At 39.6% G+C, this 22,799-nt stretch overlaps 1 protein-coding gene across 3 annotated transcripts in view; it reads left to right on the top strand.

Annotated features, from left to right (window-relative positions):
* Window positions 1-280: 280 nt before the first annotated feature.
* mical2b (microtubule associated monooxygenase, calponin and LIM domain containing 2b) overlaps window positions 281-22,799 on the top strand; it is a 123,200-nt gene continuing 100,681 nt past the window's right edge. For all 3 annotated transcript variants that reach the window (XM_061969796.2, XM_061969798.2, XM_061969797.2), the window contains exon 1: window positions 281-504. The gene's annotated coding sequence lies outside the window, so the exon portion shown is untranslated. The remainder of the gene's footprint in view (window positions 505-22,799) is intronic.

Raw genomic sequence — 22,799 nt, 5'->3', positions numbered from 1 at the left:
GTAATGAATTAATTAAATCATAGTGTAAATCATTAGATTACTTCACATTTAAGTGATTATTTAAAGATTGATGTATTCTTTATTTTGTTCCATTTGGCCCTCCATAAATGGAGGAACATGTGAGCGTTACTTATCATATTATATTTTATTTTATTTTTACAATAAGATTGTCGTAAGTATGCTTTCATGCCAGCTGTATGTTGTGGACTTTAAAAAAAAAACGTTTATAAAATGTCAATGGGCGGGCCATGCTCTCGTTGTCTTTTATTTTGGAAAGCAAGGCGGATGTGTAACGGTTGCTCTTGAGGGTGCACTTTATGCCGCTATTCAATTCGGTGAGGCAGGCAACTGTAATGTGTGTAGCAAGCAGTTCCCTCAACGCCAATACTCGTTTTTTTTTTCAAGCAAATGTGTGACAATACTTCGATAAACTTATTTGGACGACATATCGTGGATTAAACCCAAAAGCGCTGCGACAGGTCGCAGACTGTAATGGACTCTTAGGTAAGTAGCTGACTGACAGCCGCGGTGTGCGTCAAGCGTGTTATTTTGAAATCCACACCTGACTTCAATTTGCCGAGTTTCATTTCAACAGATCTCGTTAGAAATGCACTTTTATCTACGGAATTTGCGTTATTTTCTCCTGCTTGGACGAACGTGCAACAGGTGACCCGAGGAGGCCACAAGCCAAGTTGTAGTGTTCATTGAATTAATACAGGCGAGTCGTAATGTGATGACAAGTTGCCAAACATAGCGTTGTGAGCACAACCACGCAATAGTTTAAACATGAGACGGACAGGAAGTTTCAAATTATTAATTCAAAAAATAAAATCACATACAATTGTCTGAATATACATTTTGCATAGGCATAATTCAGAATTTAAGATTTTACCATTCTGAGGTCTTAACAATCCCTATTTGTTTTGGACACATTAGCAAGTTACATTAAATAGCATCTGAACAATCCAACATGGCTGAAAAGGAGCAGGAAGACTAGTTTTATTTAATCCAACCTTATTTCTCCATATCCATTAGTGATCATTAATTCCCAACATTACAATTCAAATATTCAGTCACATTTTAATATTCAAATACATTGTGTCACTATCTTCTAATCAAAGACAAAACCATGTGTATTGCTTATGCATTGTAGTGTTGTCCCGATACCAATATTTTGGTACCGGTACTAAAATTATTTAAATACTTTTCTGAATAAAGGGGTCCACAAAAAAATTGCTTTACTGGCTTTATTTTAACAAAAAATCTTACGGTACATTAAATATATGCATCTTTTTGCAAGTTTGTCCTTAAATAAAATAGTGAAAATACAAGACAACTTGTCTTTTATTAGTAAGTAAGCAAACAAAGGCTCCTAATTTAGTCTGCTGACATATGCAGTAACATATTGTGTCATTTTCCATTCTATTATTAATAAGGACAAGTGGTAGAAAATGAATTATTAATCTACTTGTTCATTTACTGTAAATATATCCTTACTTTGTCTTTTAACATGTTCTATCTACACTTCTGTTAAAATGTTATAATAACTTATTCCTCTGTTGTTTGATACTTTACATTAGTTTTGGATGATACCACAAATGTGGGTAGCAATCCGATACCAAGTTGTTACAGGATCATACGTTGGTCATCTTTAAAGTTCTCATATGTCCAGGGACATATTTCCTGAGTTTATAAACATATTTTTGCTGTTGTGATGCCAAAAAATATCGACATAATCATAATAGTATCGACTAGATATGCTACTGTACTTGGTATCATTACAGTGGATGTTGGGTGTAGATCCACCAATGGCGTTTGTTTACATTTTGACGCCGGTGAGCTACGGTGTGTAGTGAAGCATGTTTAGCTATTCCTCGTCCTGCAGGGATGATACTTGTAAGAAACGTTCTTTATTTGTTGCCATGGAGGAGAGGATTAGTGATTTAGAAGTAGCTACAACACTGCCGACTTCTGGACTTTAGCCGCTAGCTAGCTAGCCATGTCTTAAAGCACCTCTTCCGTAGAGCGTTTCAATGTTATAACTTCACCTTCATCGTTAGTTATTAAGCCAAAATGCGTCCGTTCTCACTTTTCTGTCTACTTACCGTGTCTGCTTGTAAGTACTCCGTGATTTTGCGCTGCCGAACATGCTCGTCTGCTCGTAAACCAGCAATGACACGTGACGACAACGGGGGGATTGGGGGACCGGTTCCCTTTAGAAGCGGTATAGTACCGAATATGATTAATTAGTATTGCGGTACTATACTAATACCGGTATACCGTACAACCCTATTGCGTTGTTTAAGAAATACTGCACTTTTTAAACATTTTGCTCATTATCCACAATCCTTATGAGACAAGAACACATTTCCCTTTTCTGGGTTCTAAATAATTAAAAACTGTGAGCAGAGATGGCTAACAATGCAGGTAATGGGAATTGTACTGTTTCGTAAATAAAGCCCTTTTTTAAAAAGCCTCCAAAAAAACGCAGACAACGCTCCATTTACATGCCATGGTCTGCATATTAAACAAGCTACAATGTCATTTAGGGGTGTAACGGTACACAAAAATTTCGGTTCGGTACGTACCTCGGTTTAGAGGTCACGGTTCGGTTCATTTTCGGTACAGTAAGAAAACAACAAAATATACATTTTTTGGTTATTTACCAAATTTGCAAAATCTTCCACCAAAAATATTTTTCTTTAGTGGAATATTTGATGTGAAGTAATAGGAACTAGAGATGTCAGATAATAACGGCCTGCCGATATTATCGGCCGATAAATGCGTTAAAATGTAATATCGGAAATTATCGGTATCGTTTTTTTTTTGTTTGTTTGTTTTTGTTTTTTTAATTAAATAAACATAAAAAACACAAGATACACTTACAATTAGTGCACCAACCCAAAAAACCTCCCTCCCCCATTTACACTCATTCACACTCATTCACACAAAAGGGTTGTTTCTTTCTGTTATTAATATTCTGGTTCCTACATTATATATCAATATATATCAATACAGTCTGCAAGGGATACAGTCCGTAAGCACACATGATTGTGTGTGCTGCTGGTCCACTAATAGTACTAACCTTTAACAGCTAATTTTACTAATTTTCATTAATTAATAGTTTCTATATAACTGTTTTTATATTGTTTTACTTTATTTTTTATTCAAGAAAATGTTTTTAATTTATTTATCTTATTTTATTTCATTAATTAAAAAAAAAAAAAGTACCTTATCTTCACCATACCTGGTTGTCCAAATTAGGCATAATAATGTGTTAATTCCACGACTGGCTGTGGTCTCTTTGGCCCCGTTAACACTGCAAACTAAATCTGATTTTTTTGTTCTCAAGTGACACAGAGCTGATTTTTTTTTTTTGCACGTCTCAATGCTTCAAAGTTCTTCAAATCTGATCTTTTGGCATCTGATTCAAGGAACTCCTGAATCTGATTGGAATCTGATCTTTTCAAATGTGACTTCAGTCTATGTCTATGTGACCTGAATGCAACCTGAATGTGATTTTTTTTTTTGTCAGCATTTCGCGAGCTATGTCATTCATGAGCGCCCTGGAAAGACGCCGTCGCCGGCGAAAATTGATATTTCATCACAACATCCGGTTACGGTTTCTATTTAAAACGACCACATTTTCAGTGCATCACTTGTCAATGGTGCGCAAATAATAGGCTATATGTAATACATGAATATATATTTTGATTTTGAAGAAATATCGATTGTTAAAAGACCGGAATTGACGCTGTGGCGCATTTGCTTACATATGAGTCGAAAAATAAAGCTCCCATAGACCCACGATGATGTCTGTCTCTCCTCCACTTAAGTCATAAAAAGATTACAACCCTCCCAAATATATTAATTTATACATCCATTCATACGTTATATTACTTTAATATATTTTCACGTAAAAAAAACACATTTTTAGGGTGTTGCGACTTTTATTTTAATTTATAGTAGTAGCGACTTCCTCCCAGTCAACTTCCTTTGTTTTTACTTTATCGAAGTGCGCATGCCAGTGACATCGAGGCCACATTACACTGGAGTCTGATAAAAATCACATTTTACTTGCAGTGTAAACAGTCAGCTGGAAAAAAATCACATTAAAAAAAAAAATCAGATTTGGGCCACTTTGGCCTGCAGTGTCTTAGAGCAGGGGTCCCCAAACCCTGCCAGCATCTAAAATCCAGCCTGTGGGAAGTCCCAAGTTTGGGGGAAAAAAAAAAAAAAAAAAGCATTTTACCATCGATAACGTGACATGACATCATCGCGCTCAGAATGTGTGTGTATATATATATATATATATATGTATGTATGTATGTATGTATGTATGTATGTATGTATGTACAAGCCTATTTCGCATGTATGTATGTATGTATGTATGTATATATATATATATATATATATATATTAACCCAATGCGGCCCCCGAGTCAAAAAGTTTTGGGCCCCCTGTCTTAGAGTGATAAAGCCATACTCAGAGGGCTATGCGTGATGTCACATAAACTGGAAGTAACGCGCACAACAGCCTTTTTGCCTTTATCATTAAAAACACATTTAATCACTCAAATAAAAATAATATGGCTTTTAAGAAGCCAGAACAATATTTCATGTTTCTTCTGCCAAGTAAGTACCGTATTTTCCGCACTATAAGCCGCCCCGGGTTATTAGCCGCACCTTCAATGAATGGCATATTTCAAAACTTTGTTCACCTATAAGCCGCCCCGGGTTATTAGCCGCGCCTATGCTGCGCTAAAAGGAATGTCAAAAAAAACAGTCAGATAGGTCAGTCAAACTTTAATAATATATTACAAACCAGCGTTCTAACAACTCTGTTCACCCCCAAAATGTAATGTGCAAATGTGCAATCACAAAAATAGTAACACTCAAATTAGTGCAGAGCAATAGCAACATCAATAACTCAACGTTGCTCGAACGTTAATGTCACACAACACACAAAATAAAAATTTAAAGCCCACTTTCTGAAGTTATTCCTCATCCATAAATCCCTCGAATTCTTCTTCAGTGTCTGAATTAAAAAGTTGGGCGAAAACGGCATCCAAAATGGCCGGCTCCGTCTCGTCAAAGTCATCAGAGTCAATGTTGCTGTTGTTGTCCAGCAGTTCCGTGAATCCTGCCTTCCGGAAAGCTCGGACCACAGTTGAGACTGATATATCCGCCCAGGCATTTACAATCCACTGGCAGATGTTAGCGTATGTCGTCCGGCGCTGTCTCCCTGTCTTAGTGGCGCAGGTCATCTTGTTGCTTCCTCTACCTACGCACCATTGATTCATGTATGTTCAATTCTCTCGCTGCTGCTCTATTTCCGTGTTCTACTGCGTGACTTATTGCCTTGAGTTTGAATTCTGCGTTGTACGCGTGTCTCTTAATAGGAGCCATTTTGTGGTCTTTACAGATGTAAACACACAAATGAAATGAAACGTAATATCCGCGCGCTTCTTCTTCTACGGGGGCGGGTGCTTACCTTGGAGGTTTCTTACAGTAGAAGAAGAAGCGCTTCCTCTTCTATGAGGGGCGGGTGCTTACCTTGGCGGTTGCTTACCGTACAAGAAGAAGCGCTTCCTCTTCTACGAGGAAAAAAGATGGCGGCTGTTTACCGTAGTTGCGAGACCTAAACTTTATGAAAATAAATATTAATATTAATCCATATATAAGGCGCACCGGGTTATAAGCCGCACTGCCAGCTTTTGAGAAAATTTGTGGTTTTTAGGTGCGGCTTATAGTGCGGAAAATACGGTATATTGTGTTTCTGATTATTCAATTTAGTTTATTCAATTAAAAGGGGTTAAAAGATTTCAGTGTGTGAGCACATTCACAATACTGTGATTATAATGATTTATTCACAATATTTGTTCATTTCAAGTAGATAAGTCTGCCAACGTGTTTTTATTAGAGATGTCTGATAATGACTTTTTTGCCGATATTCCGATATTGTCCAACTCTTAATTACCGATACCGATATCAAGCGATACCGATACATACAGTTGTGGAATTAACACATTATTATGCCTAATTTTGTTGTGATGCCCCGCTGGATGCATTAAACAATGTAACAAGGTTTTCCAAAATAAGAGAACAACTTCAACTCAAGTTATACGGGGGTGTATATTGTAGCGTCCCGGAAGAGTTAGTGCTGCAAGGGATTCTGGGTATTTGTTCTGTTGTGTTTATGTTGTATTACGGTGCGGATGTTCTCCCGAAATGTGTTTGTCATTCTTGTTTGGTGTGGGTTCACAGTGTGGTGCATATTTGTAACAATGTTAAAGTTGTTTATACGGCCACCCTCAGTGTTGCCTGTATGGCTGTTGACCAAGTATGGATTGCATTCACTTGTGTGTGTGTCAAAAGCCGTAAGTATTATGTGATTGGGCCGGCACGCAAAGGCAGTGCCTTCAAGCGTTATTGGCGCTCTGTATTTCTTCCTACGTCCGTGTACACAGCGGAGTTTTGAAAAGTCATAAAAGTTTTGGGCCCCCTGTCTTAGAGTGATAAAGCCATACTCAGAGGGCTATGCGTGATGTCACATAAACTGGAAGTAAAGCGCACAACAGCCTTTTTGCCTTTATCATTAAAAACACATTTAATCACTCAAATAAAAATAATATGGCTTTTAAGAAGCCAGAACAATATTTCATGTTTCTTCTGCCAAGTAAGTATATTGTGTTTCTGATTATTCAATTTAGTTTATTCAATTAAAAGGGGTTAAAAGATTTCAGTGTGTGAGCACATTCACAATACTGTGATTATAATGATTTATTCACAATATTTGTTCATTTCAAGTAGATAAGTCTGCCAACGTGTTTTTATTAGAGATGTCTGATAATGACTTTTTTGCCGATATTCCGATATTGTCCAACTCTTAATTACCGATACCGATATCAAGCGATACCGATACATACAGTTGTGGAATTAACACATTATTATGCCTAATTTTGTTGTGATGCCCTGCTGGATGCATTAAACAATGTAACAAGGTTTTCCAAAATAAGAGAACAACTTCAACTCAAGTTATACGGGGGTGTATATTGTAGCGTCCCGGAAGAGTTAGTGCTGCAAGGGATTCTGGGTATTTGTTCTGTTGTGTTTATGTTGTATTACGGTGCGGATGTTCTCCCGAAATGTGTTTGTCATTCTTGTTTGGTGTGGGTTCACAGTGTGGTGCATATTTGTAACAATGTTAAAGTTGTTTATACGGCCACCCTCAGTGTTGCCTGTATGGCTGTTGACCAAGTATGGATTGCATTCACTTGTGTGTGTGTCAAAAGCCGTAAGTATTATGTGATTGGGCCGGCAAGCAAAGGCAGTGCCTTCAAGCGTTATTGGCGCTCTGTATTTCTTCCTACGTCCGTGTACACAGCGGAGTTTTGAAAAGTCATAAATGTTACTTTTGAAACAGATACCAATAATTTTGAAACCGATACCGATAATTTCCGATATTACATTTTAAGCAGACTGATATTATCGGACATCCCTAGTTTTTATAATTACCTTTCTGTTGCTGAATGGAAACGATGGCCAGTATTATCTTAGTCAATGGGTGACCTATAAAAGATTGATTAGCAGGGATAATCAGTTGAAACTGACCAAAAACATGTACATTTTCTGTGCAGCTACTGCTTAGCTTTTTGCATCAGATACAGTAGTATCTATTAGGCTATTGCTCCATCACTAAAAGTTTCAAAATATAAGTGAATATACAGCAATTGTCAATGCCTTTGGAGGAAATAAGTATTTGATTTCACTTTACTGTACTCTTTCTTTTTCTGTATCAATAATTCTCATTTTGGGGTGTTTATACATTTTTCTATTTCCAAAATTGATGTATTCGCTTTAAATTGTTTTAACAGAAAGACATACAATATGCAAAACTGTATTTGTGTACAATATATTGTATACTGTATTTTGGATGTAACGATACACAGTAATTATAACCGCAGTAAAAATCGGTTTGTATTACTGTTTTAATTTAAGTTTACCGAAAAACCATGATTGATAACTGTACTTTGATAAACTCACAGACTGACTGCCACTAGCTCGCTAGATGAAATGCTAACATGAAAACAGGAGACATTGACCTCTTTCCCCATTAAGAAATGACATAACCCAATCTAAACTTATGTAAACACATTACTATCTGAGCAACTAAACTACTCAATTGTGCACATTGAACCTTCAAGCTGGGCTCTCTTAGAACAGATTGATTGTTCTATACTCAGAGGAATTTGAGACAGAGGTGATTGCGTTCAGGGACCGCTAAACAGCGTAGGATGCTATAATGCCCGCCACAAATAACTCATCATGATAGATTTTGTTTGTTATGCACTTTTCTTTAAAATACATCTTTCAGTGCTATAGTACAAACTGATATTTAAGACAATAAAAGCTTAGCCATTAAACAGATAAAATATTAAGACTAAAAGGAACAAAACATGAAAATTGGCGGGTTTTCTAACAGTGTGTATTTATTTTAATTATTAGACCCCAAAAGGGACAAGCGGTAGAAAATGGATGGATGGATATTAGAAAAGATAACTTGGTCAAAAGATTTCAGTGTGTGTGTAAGTACTTTTTGAGTACATTCCACTATATGCTACATTAATAATTATAATGTATAATGCATATGTTCCTTGACTGCACTTAAATGTAGAGTATATGTAGAATATATGTATATTATTTATATATTATCTATATTCTATTCTATTATTTATAATTATTTTTGTGTATTGTGAGCGAACTGTGGTGCTGAATTTCCCCCTGGGATCAATAAAGTACTTTCTATTCTATTCTATTCTATTCTATTCTATTCTATAACGTGGTGATTTTGGTCACGATAGCCATGATTAGGGCTGGGCGATATGGCCTTTTTTTAATATCACAATATTTTAAGGCCATATCGCAATACACAATATATATCTCGATATTTTGCCTTAGCCTTGAATGAACACTTGATGCATATAATCACAGCAGTATGATGATTCTATGTGTCTACATTAAAACATTCTTCTTCATACTGCATTAATATATGCTACTTAAAAACTTTCATGCAGAGAAGGAAATCACAACAAAAAAAAATCACTATTTTTTTCATACGGTGTTGACCTGGAAATGTTTGCCTCGGCATTTTGATGGTGTGGGCGTGTGGCACCGAACGGAGATGTTGACATGCGGAGTAACCACTGTTCATTCTCTAGCAGGTGACTTTTCAAATGATGCTACATATTAGCAATAATGCTACTTTTTATAGCAACGCTTTCGCCCCACACTTGACAAATTACTGTTGTCTGTTCGACATATTCCCACTTGAAGCCAAACCACCGCCAGACGATGGACCCCTGCTGTTTTTTGGGGGAATTAATTATTCCTTCATTTGTTAGCAGATTCGCACCTTCTTTCGCTCGTATTACCGCTAGCATCACAGTTAACGTTAGCCATGCTGCTACCTCTTTGCTGCGCGAGGGCGTATACGAATGTGACGTATGACGTGACAGTATGTGACGTGCGTAGAAGCTGCGCTTGCTGTCTCTGAGAAGGAGAGAGGAAAGAGCGAGGAGAGCCTGTAGTGTAATGCCTGCAGCTAAAAGCAACTGCGTGAGAACGCATACTCGATATAGTCATTTTCTATATCGCACAGAGACAAACCCGCGATATATCGCGCATATCGATATATCGCCCAGCCCTAACTATGATATTACATTTTTGTATAGTTGCATCCCTATACTGTATACAGCAGTGCTATTCAATTGGTGGGCCGAGGGGCAAATCCAATGACGCCAGACTAGCCCCTAAGTTCAGTTAAGAACTTGGGAGAGGTTAACATTTTTGCTGAAGTGTGTGTTTTCTTGTTGGTGCAACTTGGACCAATGTAAACACTTTGGCAGATCGTTGTATTGACATTTTAACCTTGTAAAGGCCAGCGTCCACTGCAGTGGATTCATGTATTTTGCATAACATTTTTCTGAAATGTGTAACTCTAAGAAAATAAATACACCAAAAACAAATGTCCACGACAGCCAATGCTGGTTCTCAAAATAAGCATAAAAGTGAAGGGAGAAGTCGGGCCCCCTGGCCCTTAGGTTTCTGGAAATGTGGCCTTTTGAACAATTTAGTTGAAAAACCCTGTTGTGCAGTATTCTGTTACATTGTTAATAGCACTTATAGTTCCATTTCCACCAAAAGTTCAATAAATTTACGTTCCTGAAAACCCTTAGCTCCTGTATCCACTCAGTATCCATTGCACAGGTCACCCAGGGGAGAGGGTCCCCACATCTGCAGTACTTTTCAAGGTTTCTCGTTGTTCCCATTAGGTTGAGTTTTTTCTTGATGTGGGATCTGAGCAGAGTATATCGTCGTGGCTTGTGCAGCCCTTTGAGACACTTGTGATTAAGGGCTATATAAATAAACTTTGATGATTGATTGATTGATTGATTGATTGATTGATTGATTGATTGGGGTGTACGTTTCTACAACATTTCACAGTTTAAGGTAGTTTACACAAATCAGGCTGATGACGTATGGATGAGTGGTACAGTATATTTTAACAGTGATGACATGTAAATAGACATTAGGTCAGCTTTTTTTTCTCTTAAGTGTAAGTAAATACAATGCAAAGCAATAATTAGATACCAAAAAAAAAAAGATTTAGAAACAAAGTGTACTTAGTTTTACATAAAAAGTCAGGCTTTTGTCCACAGTGTCCAACAGTCAGAAAATAAATATATGAATTCATGAGTCAGGTGAGTCCGTATGGTCTATTTCAGGTACAAATAACAATACTGTATATGAATAATAAATGTCAGCGTTTACCAGGCTCAAGGTGACAACATTGATACATCAGATTTAGCATTAGCGTATTATCATTAGTATTCGGTTCACTCAGGTTTGAGGGTAATAACTACAAAAATGGCATGTTGTTGACAACTTTTCAAGCCTGTAACAAAAAAATGATAAGTATTTGATGTAATTTACCTTCGTTCCTCTTGTTCACTACCTCCTGTATTTTACATGTTGTTTTCATCAGATTAATGTCCTGCTCAGAGAGAAATCTTGTATTTTGAAACATAATATAGTGAACTACTTGTATTACTTTTTGACTACTTACCTCATTCGTAAAGCACTCTGGTCAACTTCGTTACTTTCAAAATTGGTTGTACATTTGCAGTAGATTTCAGCACTAAGAGGTGTTAGGATATATGTATTTATTAAATGTTTAATTTATTATACATAAGTTCATTGTTATTTTTAAGGGGGACCATGATTCTCTTTACAAAGCAAGTAAAATTATTTTAAAACTATTATTCATATGTAATAGTTAAGATACAGTTTATGTATGGTTTATTATATGATTGCTTTATTAGTAAATTTTTTTCAATAAAATGTAATATGGCAGTCAACCATCAGCTTTGATCACTTGATAATGTACTGTAGTTGGTAGGGGTGTCAAAAAGAAATCGATGTTCGAATGAATCGAGATTCGTATTTCTCCATCCATCCATTTTCTACCGCTTGTCCCTTTCAGGGTCGCGGGGGGCGCTGGACCCTATCTCAGCTGCATTTGGGCGGTAGGCGGGGTACATCCTGGACAAGTTGCCACCTTATCGCAGGGCCAACACAGATAGACAGACAACATTCACACTCACATTCACACACTAGGGCCAATTTAGTGTTGCCAATCAACCTATCCCCAGGTGCATGTTATTGAAGGTGGGAGAAAGACGGAGTACCCGGAGGGAACCCACGCAGTCAAGGGGAGAACATGCAAACTCCACACAGAAAGATCCCGAACCCGGGATTGAACTCAGGACCTTTGTATGTAACGATTCTTAATCGATTATTTAAAAAAAAAATCAAAAATCGATTTAAAAAATAAAAATAAAAATCAGATTGATTAAAAAAATATATTTATTTATTTATTTATTTATTTATATATATATATATATATATATATATATATATATATATATATATATATCTATATATATATATATATATATATATATATATATCTCCATCCATCCATCTTCTTTCGCTTATCCGAGGTCGGGTCGCAGCAGCCTAAGCAGGGAAGCCCAGACTTCCCTCTCCCCAGCCACCTCGTCCAGCTCTTTCCGGGGTATCCCGAGGCGTTCCCAGGCCAGCCGGGAGACATCGTCTTACCAACGTGTCCTGGGTCTTCCCCGTGGCCTTCTACCGGTCGGACGTGCCCTAAACACCTCGTTTGGGTGGCATCCTGACCAGATGACCGAACCACCTCATCTGGCTCTTCTCAATGTGGAGGAGCAGCGGCTTTACTTTGAGCTCCTCCCGGATGACAGAGCTTCTCACCCTATCTCTAAGGGAAATAGGGTGAGATATATATATATATATATACATATATATATATATATATATATATATGTGTGTGTACTTAAAAAAATATATATACCGTCCAGCCATTTAGACAAATCCTATTGTTGATGTAGATGCTGTACAGATTTACTTTAGAAAAGAGAAGTGATGGATATTTCTCTTGTCTCCTTATTTGTATTTGACTTTATTAAATGTTTGGGTAAAATGACTCCCCAAGAATCGAATCATTTGGTACCCAAAGATTCACAGCCGTAGTAGTTGGACATACAGTATGTCCCCTCAGAAACACGCTGGAAAATTCTGATATTTTAGAAAGGCAAGTATTTTTTGTCTTGCTGAAATAAATACAACAACATCAAAAAGTACTACTCAGATGTTATTTATAAAAATGTTTTAGTGTAATTGTTCAGCCTAATTTTCTAATTAATTTTAAATAATCCCTCAGCTGTATAACATAGCACTTGATGAACATTTTTTTTGTAAATGGTTGTACTTTTAAATGTACATGTAAATATCATATACAATATAATTCAGAATAGATGATTGCATTCCCCTATTTTTGTATTATTTGCAATTAAGGCAGGCAAGGAATCCCAAAAGCGGTAGTTCCAGCACATTATTAATTCATACAAGTCAAAATAAACTTGACAATACAATACAATAGGACATACAATAAGATAAATAGGTTGACTCATACCTATTTATGTTTAAAAATAGAAAGAAAAACATGTAAGGCTTTATTTCCACATGTTGAAATCGGTACTATACTGCTTTTTCATCCACATGCTGCTGTGGAGCGGGGACTACAGAGCCGAGGCACATGAGTGTGTCAGAACGCACACACAAAGGGCATACAAGCAATAACATCTTGGGGAGGAAGAATGACAAAAAACTACAATGTTACTGGTTAATAAAGAGGGTGCTTGAAGGGCCATATGGAGATATTTGGGTTTCAAAACTAACGATAAAGGCCGCACTGCAAGTGCTGCTTTAAAACACGTCTTGCCAAATGTGGTGATTAGTGTTACCGCCTTTGCTTCAAACTTAGGTGAACATTTTTATTAATAAGCAGTCAGATCTGCACAAGAAGGTGACCGGTAGTATTGTTGTTCTACCTTTCCTGCTGTCCAGCTGCCACGCAAATCCTAGTCCAGGAGCACAGGTGAGATGTTCCCTTTAAGGGCTGATGCAATGGTCTGTCAGAAGCCCAGAAACTCACTGACCTTTTATACACACACATTAATTACAAACAAACAGGTCACAGGTGAGGATCGGAACCTTGATTAGCCATTCAAACCTGTTTGTGTCAACTTTTATGCATGTTATCAGATCAAAGTCACTGGGGTATGTAAACTTTTGATCAGGGTCATTTGGGTACTTTCTTTTGTCATTTTGATTTAAAAAGAGTAAACAGTTGTTTGCCAATAAATAGCTTCACACAACCATTAAGCATGAGTGGAAGAAAGGTTTTTGTGTTATCATTCATATTCTCTGAAGAATGGCCAATAAATCATAAATTCTCCCAGGGTATGTAAACTTATGAGCACGACTGTATATATGTTTACATACATACAAATGTGTATATGTATGTATACAGTATGTACATACGTGTGTGTATGTGTGTGTGTATATATGTGTGTATGTGTATATATGTATGTATGTATATATATATATATATATATATATATATATATACATATATATTAGGGATGTCCCGATCCGATATTTGGATCGGATCGGCCGCCGATATTTGCCAAAAAATGCGTATCGGCAAGGCATGGGAAAATGCCGATCCAGATCCAGTTTTTTTTTTTTAAACTCCGGTCCGTGTTTTCCAACGCACCGATTTAAATAACACATTCTACTTTTCTGCTGCTCCCTATTTTCCGTTCCGCATTTTCCAGCACACCTTCAACACATCCACAGGTCTGTGGATTCTCACACAGTTCCTTTTAGCTGCTGGCATTACACGACAGGCTCTTCTCACTCTTTCCTGTGTCTCCTTCTCACAGACAGCAAGGGCACCTTCTTACACACGTCACATACTGTCATGTCATACGTCACATATGTATACGTCCTCCTTGAGCAGAGAGGTAGCAGCATGGCTAACGTTAGCTGTGATGCTAGCGCACGGCAAATCTATGCCACGCACAAAATCAAATAAAAAAATAAGCGCATAACAATTTTCGACACACGGACACGACAGAGAAAACAGTTTTCGTCATCATTGTTCAAATATTGTAACGTCTGTCGAGACGCTTATCTCCATTCGGTGCCACACGTCCACACCATCAAAATGCTGAGGCAAACATTTCCAGATCAACACCGTATGAAAAAAATAGTGATTTTTTTTTAGTTGTGATTTCCCTCTCTGCATAAAAGTTTAAAAGTAGCATATATTAATGCAGTATGAAGAATAATGTTTTAATGTAGACACATAGAATCATCATACTGCTGTGATTATATGCATCAAGTGTTCATTCAAGGCTAAGGCAAAATATCCACATATATATTGTGTATCGCGATATGGCCTTAAAATATCGCAATATTAAAAAAAGGCCATATCGCCCAGCCCTAGTTCAATGATGCCATTTCTGTTTGTCATGTATAATTTTGTCTATTTTGTGTTTATCCTTGAATAAACAGGTCAGTTTCTTGTTACCAACCATTGTGTATTATTCAAGCTCCCCTAATTCAGCTGGCTAGTTGTTATCAAGAGTACTAAAACCCTTTTCAACATGATTCTGACAACTAATAGGCTAAATAACTTTAAACTTTAATACATGCTCGGATAGGCCAGTATCGGTCAGTATCGGTATCGGTCGGTATCGGATCGGAAGTGCAAAAACAATATCAGTATCGGATCGGAAGTGCAAAAACCTGGATCGGGACATTCCTAATATATATATATATATATATATATATATCCATCCATCCATCCATCTTCTTCCGCTTATCCGAGGTCCGGTCGCGGGGGCAGCAGCCTAAGCAGGGAAGCCCAGACTTCCCTCTCCCCAGCCACCTCGTCCAGCTCCTCCCGAGGGATCCCGAGGTGTTCCCAGGATATATAGTCTTCCCATCGTGTCCTGGGTCTTCCCCGTCGCCCTCTACCGGTCGGACGTGCCCTAAACACCTCCCTAGGGAGGCGTTCGGGTGGCATCCTGACCAGATGCCTGAACCACCTCATCTGGCTCCTCTCGATGTGGAGGAGCAGCGGCTTTACTTTGAGCTCCCCCCCGGATGACAGAGCTTCTCACCCTATCTCTAAGGGAGAGCCCCGCCACCCGGCGGAGGAAACTCATTTCGGCCGCTTGTACCGGTGATCTTGTCCTTTCAGTCATGACCCAAAGCTCAGGACCATAGGTGAGGATGGGAACGTAGATCGACCGGTAAATCGAGAGCTTTGCCTTCCGGCTCAGCTCCTTTTTCACCACAACGGATCGATACAGCGTCCGCATTACTGAAGACGCAGCACCGATCCGCCTGTCAATCTCACGATCCACTCTTCCCTCACTCGTGAACAAGACTCCGAGGTACTTGAACTCCTCCACTTGGCAAGATCTCCTCCCCAACCCGGAGATGGCATTCCACCCTTTTCCGGGCGAGAACCATGGACTCGGACTTGGAGGTGCTGATTCCCATCCCAGTCGCTTCACACTCGGCTGCGAACCGATCCAGTGAGAGCTGAAGATCTTGGCCAGATGAAGCCATCAGGACCACATCATCTGCAAAAAGCAGAGACCTAATCCTTCAGCCACCAAACCAGATACCCTCAACGCCCTGACTGCGCCTAGAAATTCTGTCCATAAAGGTTATGAACAGAATCGGTGACAAAGGGCAGCCCTGGCGTAGACCAACCCTCACTGGAAACGGGTCCGACTTACTGCCGGCAATGCGGACCAAGCTCTGACACTGATTATACAGGGAGCGAACCGCCACAATAAGACAGTCCGTTACCCCATACTCTCTGAGCACTCCCCACAGGACTTCCCGGGGTACACGGTCGAATGCCTTCTCCAAGTCCACAAAGCACATGTAGACTGGTTGGGCAAACTCCCATGCACCCTCAAGGACCCTGCCGAGAGTATAGAGCTGGTCCACAGTTCCACGACCAAGACGAAAACCACACTGTTCCTCCTGAATCCGAGGTTCGACTATCCGGCGTAGCCTCCTCTCCAGTACACCTGAATAGACCTTACCGGGAAGGCTGAGGAGTGTGATCCCACGATAGTTGGAACACACCCTTCGGTTCCCCTTCTTAAAGAGAGGAACCACCACCCCGGTCTGCCAATCCAGAGGTACCGCCCCCGATGTCCACGCGATGTTGCAGAGTCTTGTCAACCAAGACAGCCCCACAGCATCCAGAGCCTTAAGGAACTCCGGGCGGTTCTCATCCACCCCCGGGGCCTTGCCACCGAGGAGCTTTTTAACTACCTCGGCAACCTCAGCCCCAGAAATAGAAGAGCCCACCACAGATTCCCCAGGCCCTGCTTCCTCATAGGAAGACGTGTTGGTAGGATTGAGGAGGTCTTCGAAGTATTCCCTCCACCTATCCACAACATCCGCAGTCGAGGTCAGCAGAACACCATCCTCACCATACACGGTGTTGACATTGCACTGCTTCCCCTTCCTGAGGCGGCGGATGGTGGTCCAGAATCGCTTCGAAGTCGTCCGGAAGTCGTTTTCCATGGCTTCCCCGAACTCCTCCCATGTCCGAGTTTTTGCCTCCGCAACCGCTGAAGCCGCACACCGCTTGGCCTGTCCGCTGCCTCAGGAGTCCTATGAGCCAAAAGAACCCGATAGGACTCCTTCTTCAGCTTGACGTATCCCTCACCGCCGGTGTCCACCAACGGGTTCTAGGATTACCGCCACGACAGGCACCAACTACCTTGCGGCCACAGCTCCAATCAGCTGCCTCGACAATAGAGGCGCGGAACATGGTCCACTCGGACTCAATGTCCAGCACCTCCCTCGTGACATGTTCAAAGTTCTTCCGGAGGTGGGAATTGAAACTCTCTCTGACAGGAGACTCTGCCAGACGTTCCCAGCAAACCCTCACAATGCGTTTGGGCCTGCCAGGTCTGTCCGGCATCCTCCTCCACCATCGCAGCCAACTCACCACCAGGTGGTGATCGGTTGAAAGCTCCGCCCCTCTCTTCACCCGAGTGTCCAAAACATGAGGCCGCAAATCCGATGACACAACTACAAAGTCGATCATGGAACTGCGGCCTAGGGTGTCAGGTGCCAAGTGCACATATGGACACCCTTATGTTTGAACATGGTGTTCATTATGGACAATCTGTGACGGGCACAAAAGTCCAATAACAAAACACCACTCGGGTTCAGATCCGGGCGGCCATTCTTCCCAATCACGCCTCTCCAGGTTTCACTGTCGCTGCCAACATGAGCATTGAAGTCCCCCAGTAGAACGAGGGAATCACCCGGGGGAGCACTCTCAAGTACTACCTCGAGCGAATCCAAAAAGGGTGGGTACTCTGAGCTGCCGTTTGGCGCGTAAGCGCAAACCACAGTCAGGACCCGTCCCCCCACCCGAAGGCGGAGGGAAGCTACCCTCTCGTCCACCGGGTTGAACTCCAACGTGCAGGCTCTGAGCCGGGGGGCAACAAGAATTGCCACCCCAGCCCGTCGCCTCTCATTGCCGGCAACGCCAGAGTGGAAGAGAGTCCAGCCCCTCTCGAGAGAACTGGTTCCAGAGCCCTTGCTGTGCGTCGAAGTGACAATATCTAGCCGGAACTTCTCGACCTCGCGCACTAGCTCAGGCTCCTTCCCCCCCAGCAAGGTGACGTTCCACGTCCCAAGAGCTAGCTTCTGTAGCCAAGGATCGGACCGCCAAGTGCCCTGCCCTCGGCTGCCGCCCAGCTCACACTGCACCCGACATCTATGGCCCCTGCTATGGGTGGTGAGCCCATTGGAGGGGGGATCCACGTTGCCTCTTCGGGCTGTGCCCGGCCGGGCCCCATGGGGACAGGCCCGGCCACCAAGCGCTCGCCATCGTGCTCCGCCTCCTATATATATATATATATATATATATATATATATATATATATATATATATATATATATATATATATATATATATATATAAACATATATATATGTATATATATATATATATATATATAAACATATATATATGTATATATATATATATATATATATATATGTTTATATATATATATATATATATGTATATATATATATATATATGTATATCAATCAATCAATGTTTATTTATATAGCCCTAAATCACAAGTGTCTCAAAGGGCTGCACAAGCCACAACGACATCCTCGGTACAAAGCCCACATAAGGGCAAGGAAAAACTCACCCCAGTGGGACGTCGATGTGAATGACTATGAGAAACCTTGGAGAGGACCGCATATGTGGGTAACCCCCCCCCCTCTAGGGGAGACCGAAAGCAATGGATGTCGAGTGGGTCTGACATAATATTGTGAGAGTCCAGTCCATAGTGGATCCAACATAATAGTAAGAGTCCAGTCCATAATGGGGCCAGCAGGACACCATCCCGAGCGGAGACGGGTCAGCAGCGCAGAGATGTTCCCAGCCGATGCACAGGCGAGCGGTCCACCCCGGGTCCCGACTCTGGACAGCCAGCACTTCATCCATGGCCACCAGATCTGTGCCCCCCACCCCCTCCACAGGAAGAGGGGAGCAGAGGAGAAAAGAAAAGAAACGGCAGATCAACTGGTCTAAATGGGAGGCTATTTAAATAGTATACAAATGAGTTTTAAGATGGGACTTAAATGCTTCTACTGAGGTAGCATCTCTAATTGTTACCGGGAGGGCATTCCATAGTACTGGAGCCCGAATAGAAAACGCTCTATAGCCCGCAGACTTTTTTTGGGCTCTGGGAATCACTAATAAGCCGGAGTTCTTTGAACGCAGATTTCTTGCCGGGACATATGGTACAATGCAATCGACAAGATAGGACGGAGCTAGACCGTGTAGTATTTTATACGTAAGTAGTAAAACCTTAAAGTCACATCTTAAGTGCACAGGAAGCCAGTGCAGGTGAGCCAGTATAGGCGTAATATGATCAAACTTTCTTGTTGTCAAAAGTCTAGCAGCCGCATTTTGTACCAATTGTATTCTTTTAATGCTAGACATAGGGAGACCCGAAAATAATACGTTACAGTAGTCGAGACGAGACGTAACGAACGCATGAATAATGATCTCAGCGTCGCTAGTGGATAAAATAGAACGAATTTTAGCGATATTACGGAGATGAAAGAAGGCCTATTTGTGTAACACTCTTAATGTGTGATTCAAACGAGAGAGTTGGGTCGAAGATAATACCCAGATTCTTTACTGATTCGCCTTGTGTAATTGTTTGGTTGTCAAATGTTAAGGTGGTATTATTAAATAAATGTCGGTGTTTAGCAGGACCGATAATCAGCATTTCCGTTTTCTTGGCGTTGAGTTGCAAGAAGTTAGCGGACATCCATTGTTTAATTTCATTCAGACACGCCTCCAGCTGACTACAGTCCGGCGTGTTGGTCAGCTTTAGGGGCATGTAGAGTTGGGTGTCATCAGCATAACAATGAAAGCTAACACCGTATTTGCGTATGATGTCGCCTAGCGGCAGCATGTAAATACTAAAGAGTGCAGGGCCAAGAACCGAACCCTGAGGAACTCCGCACGTTACCTTAACATAGTCCGAGGTCACATTATTATGGGAGACGCATTGCATCCTGTCAGTAAGATAAGAGTTAAACCACGACAAAGCTAAGTCTGACATACCAATACGTGTTTTGATACGCTCTAATAAAATATTATGATCGACGGTATCGAAAGCAGCGCTAAGATCAAGAAGCAGCAACATAGATGACGCATCAGAATCCATCGTTAGCAGTAGATCATTAGTCATTTTTGCGAGGGCTGTCTCGTGTATGTATGTTTTTATATATATATATATATATATATATATATATATATATATATATATATATATATATATATATATATATATATATGTGTGTATATATATATATATATATATATATATATATGTGTGTATATATATATATGTATGTTTATATATGTGTATTTATGTATGTGTATATATTAAGGGTGTAACGGTACGTGTATTTGTATTGAACCGTTTCGGTATGTGGGTTCCGGTTCGGTTCGGAGGTGTACCAAACGAGTTTCCACACGAACATATTAAGTAGCCGCCTAAGCCAAAGTCTTAACAAGCTGCTCTGCTTTCTGCCTCTTCTCTGTCAGTACTCTACACAGCACCCAGCATTGTCCCACCCACACAACCATCTGATTGGTTACAACCATAGCGGTAACAGCCAATCAGCAGGCGTATTCAGAGCGGTAACAGCCAATCAGCAGTGCGTATTCAGAGTGCATGTAGTCAATGCTCCAGCGTCGAGCTGATAGGTGTTTAGCAGGTAAGCATCAGGCAGCGCACTCTCCACAAATGATAATAAACACCTCCCAGTCAACTACCATGTATGTAATTACATACATACCTGTTCAAATACTTATTTTCAGCTGTATCACACGAATAAATTGTTAAAAAATCATAGATTGTGATTTCTGGATTTTGTTTTTTTAGGTTATCTCTCATACAGTGGACATGCGCCTACCGTGAAAATTTCAGACCCCTCCATGATTTCTAAGTGGGAGAACTTGCAAAATAGCAGGGTGTTCAAATACTTATTTTCCTCACTGTATATATATATATATATATATATATATATATATATACATATATATATATATATATATATGTATATATATATATATATATATATATATATATATATATATATATATATATATATATATATATATATATATATATATATATATATATGTATGTGTGGGGAAAAAATCACAAGACTACTTCATCTCTACAGGCCTGTTTCATGAGGGGGTTCCCTCAATCATCAGAAAATCTCCTGATGATTGAGGGAACCCCCTCATGAAACAGGCCTGTAGAGATGAAGTAGTCTTGGGATTTTTTTCCCACACATACATATATTGCGCTCTACTACGGTATCGAGCACTATTTTTTTGGATAACCTTATTAAGACATATATATATATATATATATATATATATATATATATATATATATATATATATATATAGGGATAAGCGGTAGATGGATGGATATATATATATGTGTGTACATACTGGTGTTTATATGCACATACATATATATGTATGTGTGTATACCTGTATATGCACATACATATATATGTATGTGTGTATATATGCACATATATATGTATGTGTGTATATATGTACATACATATATATGTATGTGTGTATATATGTATGTACATATATATGTATGTGTGTGTATATATGCACCTACATATATATGTATGTGTGTATACATGCATATATTCAACATATGAGGCAACATAAAATAAGCCAAAGTGGCACACGCTGTTGCTTCTCGGAAGCAGTGGTTGACTTATAGGTGACACATAACACACATATCACATATCAGCCTTGGGGTCGAGAACTGGTGACAAAAATACACCAGGGAGCTAAGTGCCACTAGCTGACCGCAAGGGATACTGTCAGATGAGAAATGCCAAGTTGAGCTCCTGTGTGTTTGATTAGTTTTCCCTTGATTTGCTGGACTAACAAACCAAAACAAAAAATAGATTGTTGAATTGGGCACTGAGATAAATTGAATAGGTTTGAACAATACTAATGCTTATATTTTTGCAAAAGTTAAAATATCGTAACTTAATGCAGGTTTTTTAAAAGGGACCTATTATGCAAAAACAACTTTTTTGACCTGTTGGTATTTGATTTTGGTTATTTAAGATCTTCATAAGTACCGAAAATTTAAGGCATGGGGAATGTATTTATAAAACAATCTTGCCTTCTTCCAAACTTCAAACTCCAAATGAGCCGTTTGATATTCAAGACTTTAGTGACTTATTTTGCCTTAGTTCTGTCAGTGGATATATCCATATACAGTAGGGCTAGATAATGAAATGTAATTATGATTTAAATTTTGGCTTCTCACAATCATAAAAATGTTATAATCGAAAAAAATATTACTGAGCTCCGCAACGTGCATGCAATTTCCTAGAGCACGTCTACTAGAATTTTTGGATCTCACCATGGTTGCTACTTTTTATTTGACACTGTGATAGTATGCCTAATCAATAATTACTAAACTCAACAAATAATGTAAGGCATATCATTTCCCCGTTAACGTAACCGCAGACGGATTTACATAACTATCCAGTAAAATGGAATCCGCTGTTAAACATAGAATATCAGGGAAATTGACATAAATGTGAGTGTGGTGATGTCATTATGAGGAGAGGTAACATTTGTTTAGGGAAAATATTGTGTCCAGGATGCACATTTTTTACCCCAAACACTCAACCGCTCCGTCCTGA

The sequence above is a fragment of the Nerophis lumbriciformis genome, linkage group LG10 (genome assembly GCF_033978685.3).
Source record: "Nerophis lumbriciformis linkage group LG10, RoL_Nlum_v2.1, whole genome shotgun sequence".
Taxonomy (NCBI): domain Eukaryota; kingdom Metazoa; phylum Chordata; class Actinopteri; order Syngnathiformes; family Syngnathidae; genus Nerophis; species Nerophis lumbriciformis.
This window is presented reverse-complemented; position numbering and strand designations above follow the sequence as displayed.